This window comes from Podarcis liolepis (assembly GCF_965112155.1).
Source record: "Podarcis liolepis genome assembly, chromosome: 1".
Classification (NCBI taxonomy): Eukaryota; Metazoa; Chordata; class Lepidosauria; order Squamata; family Lacertidae; genus Podarcis; species Podarcis liolepis.
In genome coordinates, this window is record NC_139554.1 from 120,452,042 (window position 1) to 120,466,043 (window position 14,002).

At 44.9% G+C, this 14,002-nt stretch overlaps 1 long non-coding RNA gene across 2 annotated transcripts; it reads right to left on the minus strand.

The window, feature by feature from the left end:
- Positions 1-2,330: 2,330 nt before the first annotated feature.
- LOC310691251 lies at positions 2,331-12,899 on the minus strand. Of its 2 annotated transcripts, none has more exons than XR_014518426.1 (3): positions 12,481-12,899; positions 11,258-11,324; positions 2,331-2,854 (listed from the first exon to the last, which is right to left on the minus strand). It is a non-coding gene; the product is annotated as an uncharacterized lncRNA (long non-coding RNA). The 2 variants fall into 2 exon arrangements; XR_014518427.1 differs by lacking the exon at positions 2,331-2,854 and adding an exon at positions 8,875-8,989.
- Between the last annotated feature and the right edge of the window lie 1,103 nt (positions 12,900-14,002).

Below are 14,002 nucleotides of genomic sequence, written 5' to 3' on the forward strand. Positions count from 1 at the left end.
AGTAGCAAGGGACAGATATTGTGCCTGTGAGGTGGGGGGGGGGGGAAATGTTGGACTGTATCGTTTCATTTATCCATCCCAGCGCAATGTCTCGATTTCCACATATCCCTGCAGCCCTGGCCTCCCTCCTTGGCTGTGAAGCAAGCGATGGCAAGAGATCTCAGGCAAAAAAACCTGTTGTGCAAGGGCTTGAGCAGGCTCTGGATTCCGAGGCGCGTTTATGAAGCATCTCCTCTTGCTGCAAACCTCTGCTCCCACATGCCTGTTGGCACGTTTTGCAAGGCCTCCCACGCACCCACCCACCCATGCTCACAGCCATAAGGCCACCCACACACACGTATGCCTCGCTAGTTCCATCTCATGTGGGAAGCTGCTCTGGTGGTGGGAAGCGGTTAATCTCAAAGAACACACACACACACACACACAAACAGAGGCCTGTAGCATGATGCAACTCGCATCTCCCATGCTGATGGTTAAAAGAAAACAAAGCGAATCTTGCTATATCAGATTGAATGGATGCTTGTGGGCAGCAGGAGAAGAAGCAACAGCAGTTTTAAGCGCCACTATTCAGGACAGTCTGCAGAGGGAAATGAAACAGGAGAGCAGCACTGTTGACTTTTTCAACCCATCAAGGTTCCTTTGTCCCTCGTAAAGGCGGCAGACCCTCCAAGTGCCCTTGTTTTCCAGGGACAGTTCCTGATTTAGAGAAGCCGTCCCGGTTTCTGATTTGATCCCGGAATGTCCTGCTTTTCCTTAGGATGTTGTCGTTTTCATTGGAGAAATGTTGGAGAGTATGGAGTTATCTGACCCCCGTACCGCCTGAAGGCAGTCCTCTGTAGGGAAGGGTTTGTTGTTGTGGTTTTTGTTAAAAAAAAGTTCAATGTTTTGTTATGTTTTTATATATGTTGGAAGCTGGGGCAACACAGCAAGATATATGGGGTTGTTGTTTAGTCGTCTAGTCGTGTCCGACTCTCCGTGAGCCCATGGACCAGAGCACGCCAGGCACTCCTGTCTTCCACTGCCTCCCGCAGTTTGGTCAAGCTCCTGCTGGTAGCTTCGAGAACACAGTCCAACCATCTCGTCCTCTGTCGTCCCCTTCTCCTTGTGCCCTCAATCTTTCCCAACATCAGGGTCTTTTCCAGGGAGTCTTCTCTTCTCATGAGGTGGCCAAAGTATTGGAGCCTCAGCTTCAGGATCTGTCCTTCCAATGAGCACTCAGGGCTGGTTTCCTTCAGAATGGAGAGGTTTGATCTTCTTGCAGTCCATGGGACTCTCAAGAGTCTCCTCCAGCACCAGAATTCAAAAGCATCAATTCTTCGGTGATCAGCCTTCTTGATGGTCCAATATATGGGGTGTTGTTGTTGTTTAGTCGTGTCCGACTCTTCGTGACCCCATGGACCAGAGCACGCCAGGCACTCCTGTCTTCAATATATGGGGTATAAATAGTAAAATTATCATTATGGAATGGGACGTCCCTATTTTCATTGGAGAAATGTTGGAGGGTATGTGAAGCCAGCGCAGGGCGAATACCTGGTCAGGTTCGGATTGCTGTGCCAGAATCTGTCAAAGTGAAGAGAGAAAGAGACCCTGGTGAATATCTTTGAGAGAAGGGGTGTGGAACTGCATGTGCGCAGCTCCATGCGACAGCCCTTCAGATATTTGAAGATGGCTCTCATCTTTCCTTCTCAGTCTCCTCTTTTTCAGGTTAAACATACCCAGCTCCTTCGACCGTTCCTCATAAGACTTGGCTTCTAGGCCCTCAATCATCTCGATCACCTTCCTCTGCACACGTTCCAGCTTGTCAACATCCTTCTTAAATTGTGGCGCTGAAAACTGGACATAGTACTCCAGGTGTGGTCCGACCAAGGCAGAATAGAGTGATTCTAATAATTCCATTGATCTGGACACTGGGCTTCTGTTGATGACAGACAGCTGACATTTTTCACAGCATAGCGATTCACATTATTACCTGCTAATATCTGCTCATTGAAAACTCTACACACCTGCAGAGGCCGGTTCAAAAGTTGGCTGCCAAAACCACAGGGTGTGACGCTTCTGTGTTTCATGGAGTGGCATGGCAGGCAAACTGACACTTTCTAAATAGCTAAATATTAACCGTTAGTGAATGAAAGGTGCAACTCTGCTGCTATTTATGTTTGCTTCTACCCCACCGCAAGGAATCCTGGGAACTCTGGTTTGTTAGGAGTGCTGGGAATTGCTGCTCTGTAAGGCTAAACTACAAATTCCCAGGGTCCTCTGGGCACGGGATGGTTGAAATGGTGTATGCGCAGCCTTGTGAGTTCTAAAATGCATTGTTTCATCTTGTTTGTTTGTTTGATTTTAATTTAATGTGTGTGCTTGTGTTGTTTTATTGGACCCTGACGTTGCTTGCAGTGAAAGGTGAGGCATGCATTTTTATAAATAAAATAAAATGTTAGATGCCTAAGTCCCAGTCTGTCCTTTTCAAAAGGCCCACTTATTGCTATGAACCTTCCCACTCTTGTCCTAGCTCCATCCCCAGTCCCGTTGCTGAGCATGAGTGACTAGGAGCAGAATCCACATACAGTCCAGAAATCAGGGAATCCAGATGATCACAGAGCTAAGGGTCCAGGTGATGAGCAGAGAGCAGAAAGGTAGAGTCCGGAACCACAGGCATTGTTTCCAGCATCTGACGGTTCCTGAGAGCTCTGCTTAAGAAGGCTGAAGCCAGAAGGTTCTCATTGGTGCCTTCTTTCTCCTCCTGGCCTTGAAGGCTGATCAGCTGCAGGTGGAGTCACTTCCCCTTCTCCCCCTTCAGGCTGCTGTTCAGCAGGTGAAGCTGACTCCTGGCCCATGACAACTCTTCACTCTCCTCCTGCTCAATGAAAACAGGTACTCTTAGTTTACCCAGTGTGTTCTGTGAATGACATTTTAATGATGATGATGATGATGATGATGATGATAATAATAATAATAATAATAATAATAATGGCCACTCTGGGTGTCTCCCAACAGATTAAAAACAGAATAGAACATCAAATACTGAAAGCTTCCCTCAACAGGGCCGCCTTCAGATTTCTTCTAAAAGTCGGGGAGTTGTTTATTTCCTTGACGTCTGACAGAGCAGGCGCCACCACCGAGAAGGCCCTCTACCTGGTGGTCCATGTGTAGCCCATTCCCCCTTTTCTTTTGCTGGAGTTGCCCATAAGGTTAGTGGCAAGTTAAAGCAGACCAGTTAAAAACTAAAATGTCTCCTTAAGTCCTCTACAAACTCCCCACTTCCCTGTATCCAAGAAGAAGAATGTGACATGCTCATTTGCTTTCAACACTTCTTCGCTGCAAGGATTTATCGTTTTAATCGGCAGCGGTAGCCTGGCTAATTATACCATGGCCAATTTATGTACATGCTAGAAACGCAAGCTTCATTGACTACAAAGAGGTTTTAAAATAATAAACCATCCCACTCCACCCTGACAGAACCTTTCCTGTGACGCATCATGCAGTAAGTACCCTGCCTGAACAGAAACAGATTGTGTTTTCCTTGGCAAGCGTGTCTGCAACAATGCTTCCTCTTTATTTTTTTAAAAAAATAAAAATCTGATGTGAAGAGCGTCATTTTAAACAATCAAAAATTAAGAAAATGAACACATAGACAGGGCTGGACCAAAGGGCAGCAGGGCTTCGCACTGTATCGCAGAATGTATGACACAGACACACAGGCCTTTAAGCCAACAAATTCTCCTCCAGAGATTTATTTGCACCAAGCATGTCTCCGCACGAATGTGAGTAACAGGCTTGCTTCCATTCCTTTCCATCTGACTTCGTTACTCTGGAGTCTTCTCCAGGAGAGTATTCCACACTCTGTACACTCGCCAAGCCAAGAGTATCCCAGATTTTCCTTTCACTGTGAACATGCTGGCTGCTTCTGTATCTTATATAAAAAGATGGATTTTTCGAGTTGCAGGGAGTTTGACATAAACCCAGGACAAGGAGAATGCTAGATTTAGTATACGGTGGTACCTCAGGTTAAGTACTTAATTAGTTCCGGAAGTCTGTACTTAACCTGAAACTGTTCTTAACCTGAAGCACCTTTAGCTAATGGGGCCTCCTGCTGCTGCTGCTGCGCCACTGGAGCACGATTTCTGTTCTCATCCTGAAGCAAAGTTCTTAACCTGAAGCACTATTTCTGGGTTAGCAGAGTCTGTAACCTGAAGCGTATGTAACCTGAAGCGTATGTAACCCAAGGTACCACTGTACATGCTGGGGGTCTTCTCAAGGTTGTAATGATTTTAGCACCTATCCAACAGCTTTCTGGCCCAGCCACACGTGTGTGTGTGTGTGTGTGTGGACATCCCCATCACATCCCCATCCCCCACAAATCAAGCAGCATTAACACCACATTTAAAAATCTAACATGTGCCTCCAGACAAAATAATGAAAAACCACGTCCATCGCAAAACAGCAGCCACAAGGAATCGTTTCAGAGAGCACATCGCATCTTGCAAACAACTGCCACATACGTTACTCAGACCTGCTCTGCTGTGGGAGAGTGCTGAGAAGTGAGCGGGGTGAATCAAGCCTTAGTCACATCAAGATTAGACTACTTCAATGTGCTCTGTGTGGGGTTGCCTTTGAAAAGCACCCACAAATTGCAGCTGGTACAACATGTGGCCGCTGGGGTGTTGACAGATGCGTACGGAAACACTTTTGCAACTATTTCACTGGCTCCCACTTGGTTTCCAGACCCAATTTAAAGTGCTGGGCTTGACATTTTAAGCCCTAAATGGCCTGAGCCCGTGTGAACCTACGTATTGTTAGGGGTTTGGGGTGTTAGCCTATATGCCGAGACCCTTCTAATCCCTGGATCCGGCAAGTGTTAGAATTTAATCCAGGCTTCTGATTCTTGGAATAGCCAAGCTAGCCTCTTGGTGAGGGGTTAGCTGAGTGATGAGCCATTAAGGGGAACAAAGGAAGTGGCTCTGTGCGAGACGGCAAATGGGTGGGACCCCCTTTCCCAACTCAGCTTGTAGGTAAGACAAAGCCAGAGTTTTAGAGCTGAAAATTGCAGTGATGTGAGCTGGAATCAAAGTAGCAAGCAGGAGAGAGGGCCATGCTGGATTTATATTTGAATCCAAGGCTGTGGCTATGGGAGAAAGAAGATCCGTTTGGGGTGTTAATGCTGTGAACCCCTCCACCGTGCCTGGAACCCCTGGAATCTTGCACCGCTTGGAAATTGGGGTGGTATGCAACGGTATATATAGATATCTTCTTCCATGGCCCTTCTTCTTGTGCCTCACTGTTTGAATTATACTAGGTGGTGATACTAAACAGGACCTTCTCGGTGGTGGCACCTAGGGACATTTATATGGCTCCTTCTTTTATGGCTTTAGGTGCTTTTGGGTTGCTTGGAACAGCGCCTTGTCTTACTTCTGGTGCTATGCCCAGTGTGGCAGACATTTTAAGAATCCAGTCTTCTTCTTCTTCTTCTTCTTCTTCTTCATCATCATCATCATCATCATCATCATCATCATCAAATTTGTATACTGCCCTATACCTACAGGCCTCAAGGTGGGTCACAAGATAAAACCATAATATCCAAACACAAAATACATAATTAAAACAAAAACAACCCAATAACACCCTACACACACACACACACACACACACACACACACACACACACTTTAAAAGGGTATTGGATGTCAATCAGCCAAAGGCCTGCTTAAAGAGGAATGTTTTTGCCTGGCGCCTAAAGTTGTATAATGAAGGCACCAGGCAAACTGCCCTGGGGAGAGCATTCCACAGACGGGGAGCCACTGCAGAGAAGGCCCCGTTCTCGTGTTGCCACCCTCTGGACCTCTCGTGGAGGAGGCACACGAGAAAGGGCCTCAGAAGATGATCTCAGGGTCCAGGTAGGTTCATATGGAAAGAGGCAGTCCTTGAAGTATGTTTTCATGCTCATTATAATATGTCTTATTAGTCACCTTGGAAAGTTTTAGTTAGAAGGCTGGTTACCAATCTTTTAATTAATTAATAAAAACCCCACCCACTCCAACCAGCTTTAATCTGAAATGGCCTTGCTAGGTGACGTTGTTCTCTGCTTTGTTTCAGAGTTGCTGGGAATTGCAACTCTGTGCGCCGTAAACTTCAGTGCTCAGAATGCTTTATGGAAGAGAACAGAACGTGCTTTGAATGTGCTTTCCGTGTATACGTAGTGTATATGGAGCCTGAATCACGTAGGTTCTGCAGATGACTCTCAATCTGCACCAGTCACCTGCCATGCAGAAGGGGGAGTAGTGAGAGTGAGTTTAGGGTGAACATGCGCCTTTGTGGAGATTGCATGCACTGAAATGAGTGCATCTGATCTTATGGGGCAGGGGCTGGGAATCGCTTTGTGAATGTAGTGGTCATTAGCCTAGCAGTTAATCTGGCCCTGTTTAATTTCTTTAATCATGCGTGCTACATCTGATACATGAATCCAGCAGCAGAAGAAGAAGAAGAAGAAGAAGAAGAGTTTGGATTTGATATCTCGCTTTATCACTACCCGAAGGAGTCTCAAAGCGGCTAACAATCTCCTTTCCCTTCCTCCCCCACAACAAACACTCTGTGAGGTGAGTGGGGCTGAGAGACTTCAGAGAAGTGTGACTGGCCCAAGGTCACCTAGCAGCTGCATGTGGAGGAGCGGGGAAGCGAACCCAGTTCACCAGATTACGAGTCTATCGCTCTTAACCACTACACCACACTTGGTAGGAGATGCCAAGCCTATTTACAGACCAGCAAGACATTTGCCATCTCTTTTTGTTGGAGCAAAAGGAGGCCCTGCCCTCAAGTGTCTAATTTCGGTTGTTTTTATTGATTCTCCTAACACTTATTATTTTGAAAATGATGCAGTGGCAGTGTGGATACCTCCAGCTGGTACCTCTTATTTCCCATTCATAAATGAGGTCATAAATCAAGTACATCAACACTGTGTAATGCTAGGCACTTAGCAAACCTACAGGGCATCCCTATGCCCAGAAGTAAGTCCTGTTTAGTTGAATGGGACTTACTCCTTGGGGAAAGTGTGTACGAGGCTGGCGGAGGTGTGTTTTGGAGGTGCATTTAAGCAAGTAGGTTGGACTCATCCTGGCAGGCCTGACAAATGGAAGCAAGCTAGCTAAGCTGATGCATTGTCAAAAGATAAATATAAATAAATGCCACACACATACAGCGCCACAGAGGGCAGAGATCTGCACAATATTTGCATATAGTAATGCAGGAGAATATATGCACATTTATCTGTAATTAAAACAGAAAAGCAATGCATTTCAGCATAGCAGAGAAGACTGACCTCATGGCGCACATAACTTTAAATCCATAACTACAGTGGTGCCCCGCAAGACGAATGCCTCGCAAGACGGAAAACCCGCTAGACGAAAGGGTTTTCCGTTCTGGACAGATAAAAGAAAGTATGATTTCATGCAGTGCATAGTTAAGCAATGTGTCAGGGACTGGGCAGAGGAGGAACGGTGAAGACTGCCTCCCCATCCTGACCCTTCCAGTGGGGAGGAAGAGGAAGACAGTTTAGATTTTCAACAGGAGGTTGAAAGAGGTCACAGTTCAGAGGCAGATGAGGGGAAAAGCTGGGAAATCATGGGAGAGGAGGAGGCAGGACCTGAATGGCAGCTGATTCACACCATGTCTTTAGAAAGCATTTCAGACTCCTCCATCTCCCAGAACCCGGCGAGCCTTAAAAGTAGGAGAGCAAAGAGCTTGAAGACAGTGGGCACATAGAAGCACCTGTAGAGGAGGTGGTGATGATGATGAATGAGGAAGTAGGAGAGACGGGGGTGGGGTGGAGATTCCCTTGAGACAACGCCATTATCCAATAGGCTGGGTTCTACAGCCTCTCTCTGTAAAGTTTGAAATAAAAGAGGACGGTAAGAAACTTGCCCTTGTCTTTATACTTTCCTGGGCAACCAGCCAGGAGCCGCTGACAGCATCCTGACGCAATGGGACTCAGTCCCACAGTAGTTGGTTAGGACCACAAATTCGGATGGCTTTAAGAGAGAATTGGACAAATTTACGGAGTATAAGGCTGTTCTTGTGGGATGCTGGTGGTGCTGTGAGTTAAACCACAGTGCCTAGGATTTGCCAATCAGAAGGTTGGCGGTTCGAATCCCCGCGATGGGGTGAGCTCCCGTTGCTCGGTCCCTGCTCCTGCCAACCTAGCAGTTTGAAAGCATGTCAAAGTTCCAGTAGATAAATAGGTACCGCTCTGGCAGGAAGGTAAACAGCGTTTCCGTGCGCTGCTCTGGTTTGCCAGAAGCAGCTTAGTCATGCTGGCCACATGACCCAGAAACTGTACGCTGGCTCCCTCGGCCAATAAAGCCAGATGAGCGTCGCAACCCCAGAGTCGGTCACGACTGGACCTAATGGTCAGGGGTCCCTTTACCTTTACCTTTAAGGCTGTTCTTGGTCAGCCACTGTGAGAACAAAATGCTGGACGAGTTGAGCTGTAGACTCCATCCAGCGAGTTCTTATTGTGTTCTTATGTTCTTAAATACTAGTAATTATTGAGATCTGTGTGTGTATAGAGAGAGTGCACCTATATTTCAGATTTTCTTGCTTCATGGCAGTTCTCACCCCGATATTTTCTTCCAGAGTAAAAACGGCACTTCTTAAAGGCTATGCTTTCGATGGGGGTGGAGTGAGAATTTCAGAATATTAGCTGCTTGCGTTTTCTAAGGTGGCTGCACAACCACCAATAATCTAAGCCGAATGCACGCAATTGCCGCTTACATGTAGGTTCTCGTCTCCTGGGTTTAGATCAGAGACCGATCGGATGACTCACAGAAACACACGGAAAGAGATAAAAAGGAAACAGCATACGTTTGAAGAAAGTGTTTGCGTTTGGCAGGGAGTGGGGGATTTCTTTCTCTCCTCTGTTTTCCCTTTTCTTTTTGACAACCATTCGTCACATGAGTCAGAGAGGAGGTTTGCGTGGGTAGATCTCTGTGGGCGGATTCATCTGTGGGTGTCAGGGTGAGACAGACGTAGATAGATGGCTGTAATTAAGTAGTTAGTGAAATGGCTATAATAGTCAAATGATTTTCAGATGGAGAGCTTTTTTTTGTTTTTGTTTTCTGGGTTTGTTTTTTTTTTGTTTTAAAAAAGCTCATTTTAAAAGAAATCTCCCAGCATTTATGTGCGATGCTCTTCTGAGGCGCGGTGAGCACGACAAGAGGAGGCAGTTCCGTTTGCTTGAAAATGCAGCTCAAAACAAGCTGATCTCCATTTGTTTTTCAGGGGGAAAAGGCCGTCGTTGAACAGCGAGCCATGTGATCAATGTGGGACTTCAGAAGAAATGAAAGATCTCGACAAAAGTGAGGTACGTGGGTGTGTTGACAGGGTTCCCCCCCGTTTAATTGCTTTCTTTGTTTGTTCCACTCAATCAAATCAAAACATCAGCCCCCCATTGACTTCAGAAGGAAAGTTAAGCACTCTCCCATCCCGAAATCCATGGGGCAAAAATCATTTCGCTCAGAGGTGGAGAACCTGTGGCTACAGCTCTCCCAGTCATTGGCTTTGCTGGCTGGGGGTGATGGCAGCAGGAATCCAAGCGCACCAGGAAGGCCTCAGGTTAGCCAAACTCTGTTTCAGTTGGACTGCGGCATTATTCATCCATTCATTTATATCCTGCCTCCTCGCTAAGCTCGGGGGAACTCATAAGAACAAAAATGAAGATAAATGGAATACAGAAAACAAACTGGCAATTCTTGAAAAGTGCAGCCATAAAAGCAGCCGATAAATAGGAAAACAATCAGGTGTTTAGGTGCATTTGGCTTTTAAGAGTCAAACTACACCTGTCTGGAGAGAGAGTCATTGTTTGCAACAAGTTGTTCAGAGCCGAGAACCAGGAGGAGAGAGCTGGTGCCTGAAGTGACTGTAGAATAATTTTTGTATCTAAGAAAATTCCATTACCACATCATTAATATCTGGTTCTAAACTGCGAAAGAAAACAGTAGAAAGCCTCAGTCCACAATAAGCAAAGTCATGGGAATAGTTCATTTCTACCAAGGGGGCCCAATGCCAAGATTTTCACTGCAGAGCCCCAGGCGAAATTTACATGGATTGGATTCTTTTCCCCATCAATATTGTACTTGAGGGTTCGTATCTGTTCCCTTCTCACCATTAAAGTCCATCACTCATTGCTTCCGGTGGGGAACAACATGTTATACCCACTTGTCTGTACAAACCTACCCTGGAAGTAACACCTGAAATTACTCACTGTAAAAAGATGTGGTACTATGCCAGTTCCTGGGCCCTGCCCCTATGACGCAGAAATGTTCTTATTGTAGCTCTAAGATTTTCTGGGGCACCGCTATGAATGTAAAAATTGTTGAAATGCTGGAAGGGTTATTTTTTTCAGGCTACTTGGGGGATTTCTGGGGAAATTGCAACATTAATATGTCCTATCTTTTAGGTTCATGTGCAAACAGAACAGAAAATAGACCTTTTTATCATTATTGCACACATGTTTGTGACAGACAACCCTATTGGTAGAGAAACAATAGAGATGTTCTTATGCTTAACAGTATATATATAAATTTAACAATCAAGAGAACTTGAAAATGGTCTTGTATAGCTTCTTCTTTTCTTAAAGCGAAAAAACTGCGAACTTTTGCCGACAAAGTGCAAATTAGGTAGGGTTGCATTGAAATGCAAACCTAACCCACTTTCCTGGCAGGTATGCTTAGGATAAAGCCTTGGGGAATTGCTTCGCATGGCCTGGATTGGGCTCTTTATATTTTTTAAATAAAATGTATATATTTTAAATAAAATGTATATCAATGTAATAACTGAAGGTAACAGTTTATACAGAGGTAACATTTGCTGACTAACTGACAGAACATTTATTTTGACAATTTCGTAATGGAAAACTAAAAAAAAAAAAAACCCCTCTTGAAAGCAGAAGTGCATTTCTTCAGTCTATTATTATTATTATTAACATTTGTATATTACGCTATACCCGCAGATCTCAACGCAATTCACAGGATAAAATCACAGTGTAAAAAACACAAAATACATAATCAAAACAAAAACAAAAACAAGCCACTAACCCCCTCCACCCCCCAAGTCTAGCTTGACTATAATTATCAGGCTTATCTTTTAACACTTGCTGGATCCAGGGATTAAAGGGGTCTGGCATCTCCCAGCTCCCAACATTATTGAGCGTTTGCCCTTAGGAAGGTTTCTGACTTTGAGAAAGGCCACTGCTTGGTTGAAGAGTGCCTACTTTTCATGAAGATGGTCCCAGATTCGAATCCTTGACATTTCCACGTCGGGCTGGGAGACAATCCTTTCTGAAATAATAATAATAATATATATAAAAATATATTTTTATTTGCACCCCACCCATCTGGCAGGGTTGCCTCAGCCACTCTGGGCAGCTTCCAACACACATAAAAACAATAATAAAACATCAAACATCAACAATGTGCTTTGCTGCCCCCCCCCCCAATGCTTCAAGCAAGCCGAAAGTATATTTGTACATTCAAGCAAGGGAAAGTTCGTTCTTTCTCTTTTTAAAGCACACACAGGAATGAATTTCTTCAAAATAGCTTGCAGGTTGTTCATGGGAACAATGGGGATTGTGACATCACAGCTACCAGCCAATCAGCACCGGGCAACCAAGACAACTCCTGCAGCACACTAGCAAAATCTGTTTCCCAGGAATCTTATCCTGGATGAGGATTAGGAACAAAAATGCAGTCAGTGTGCCTGCTCTTCTTATATACACCAAGGAAAGAAAATACGTGTAAGGACACCCTCTATTGGGCAGGATCAGACCTACAAAAGTACATAGGTTTTGTGATTGTGAGTACTTAGTTTTGGCAATCAGGACCTGCAACAAAATAATGGCGTTTATCATCACCCAACAACATGGGTGCTCATTCTGGGTTTAAGCTAGCCAATTATATCCTCCTTAGGGGGAGAGATGTGATTCAGTGTGCATTTAAAGCTGAATCCATCAGATTTGTGCTTTCCGAAATGATATGCGAACTAAAACGCAGCCGTGCTTCGAAATTTGCACTTATCTGAATTTTCTGGTGCAGAATTCTCCAGCCAGTGTTCGCAAAAACTAAAACATTGAAGAATTTTATAAGGATTGTTTTTAAAAATTGCAAATTGCTGCAGAAATGTAAAGAACTGAATCTGAGGTTGGAGAAAAACTGAGAGAACCAAAATTGACAGATTTTCCCATCCTTACCCTTCAGGATAATATAACCCGTAGGGGCTGAAGCAAGGCATTCCAGTTGTTTTCTTTTCCCCAACACAACATACATTTTCTTTTCCAATTCACATTCAACATCCCATGGCTACTGAGCACTGGATAACAACAACAACAACAACAATTTATTATTATTATTATTATTATTATTATTATTATTATTATTATTACCCCACCCATCTGGCTAGGTTTCCTCTTTTTTGTACAATTTTGAGATGTTTAACTGCCTCTTGTACTTCTGCAAACTAAGCTTCCTCTGAGCATGCGAACATCTCCTTGTTTTTCACTGGTCTCATGTTGGCTGCTATGCTGTTAACACTCACCAACTGAGTTGACTATTAGCCGCAGCGCTGCTCACTCTCCCTATTAACACGAAAAAGCACAGCGTGTATAATAAACAAATTAAAGATGTAGGTGGTAAGAAATGCTTACGATCTGGTAGTCATAAATCGCCGTGTTCATTTTGGAACTGATTGCCCCATAGAAATCTATATAAAATGCCTTCTTAGGGGGGAAATGCTCACAACTATCAGATTCTAACCAGAACAGTGGAAATAGACGTATGTATAAGAGTATATGAGGAGCAGAGTATGGGTAGTTTTCAACCCAGTTTTGCTCAGAGTAAACCCACTGAAATTCATGGTCCTAATTTAAGGTAAAAGTAAAGGGACCCTTGACCGTTAGGTCCAATCGTGGCCGACTCTGGGGTTGCGGCGCTCATCTCGCTTTACTGGCTGAGGGAGCCGGTGTACAGCTTCCGGGTCATGTGGCCAGCATGACTAAGCCGCTTCTGGCAAACCAGAGCAGCGCATGGAAACGCCGTTTACCTTCCTGCTGGAGCGGTACCTATTTATCTACTTGCACTTTGATGTGCTTTCGAACTGCTAGGTTGGCAGGAGCAGGGACCGAGCAACGGGAGCTCACCCTGTCACGGGGATTCGACCCACCAACCTTCTGATCAGCAAGTCCTAGGCTCTGTGGTTTAATCCACAGCGCCACCCGCGTCCTAATTTAGTCATGTGCATTAATGAGATAATTGCATTAGGAAATGCAACTAATTTAGGTACGCACGAAAAGGCCTTCTGAGTTTAGGAAGCCATTTTATCCTGAATCAGATCACAGCTCCGTTTACCTGTTCACTGTCTATACTGATCGGTGGGTAAAGGGCGCGGGTGGCGCTGTGGTCTAAACCACTGAGCCTCTTGGGCTTCTTTTTTCAAAATGGTTGTGCCCAGTTTACCAGGAACCTCTCCACTTCCGTTTCCTGTGCAGATTCCAACCTGACGACGCTCTCAATGGATGCAAACTCGAAAGTTTCATTTATGCCTTTGGATTGCCAGGCAGTTGGATACCTGCTTCTGCATCACCTCTCAGACCTGCAATTTGGTAGCTTCAATTTGGGTGACAGTCGGCTTCACTTTAATTACAATGATCGCTCAATCTGGAAAAGAGCTATTTAAAATGCGGCAGAGGCTGAGCGTCTCCAGCCCCCGTTCTCATTCCAAGTTGTGATGTATCCTGTGAGTAAGCAGGACTAGGGCCAAAGCGATGCCTGCTCGCCTCGGATGTGGGTTTTTAATTTTTTTAAAAAAATCATTTTCACAAAAAGCTTTGATTTCCTGATGTTAAGCCTAGGTGTTGTTTTTGTCAGAGGCGCTCACAGCCCAGGCCTCCCACTGTGGCATTGTTGTTCTTCTCCCTCAGAAAGCCTCTCAAGGCCAAATGTGTTTTTGTTCTCACTCAAGTCAC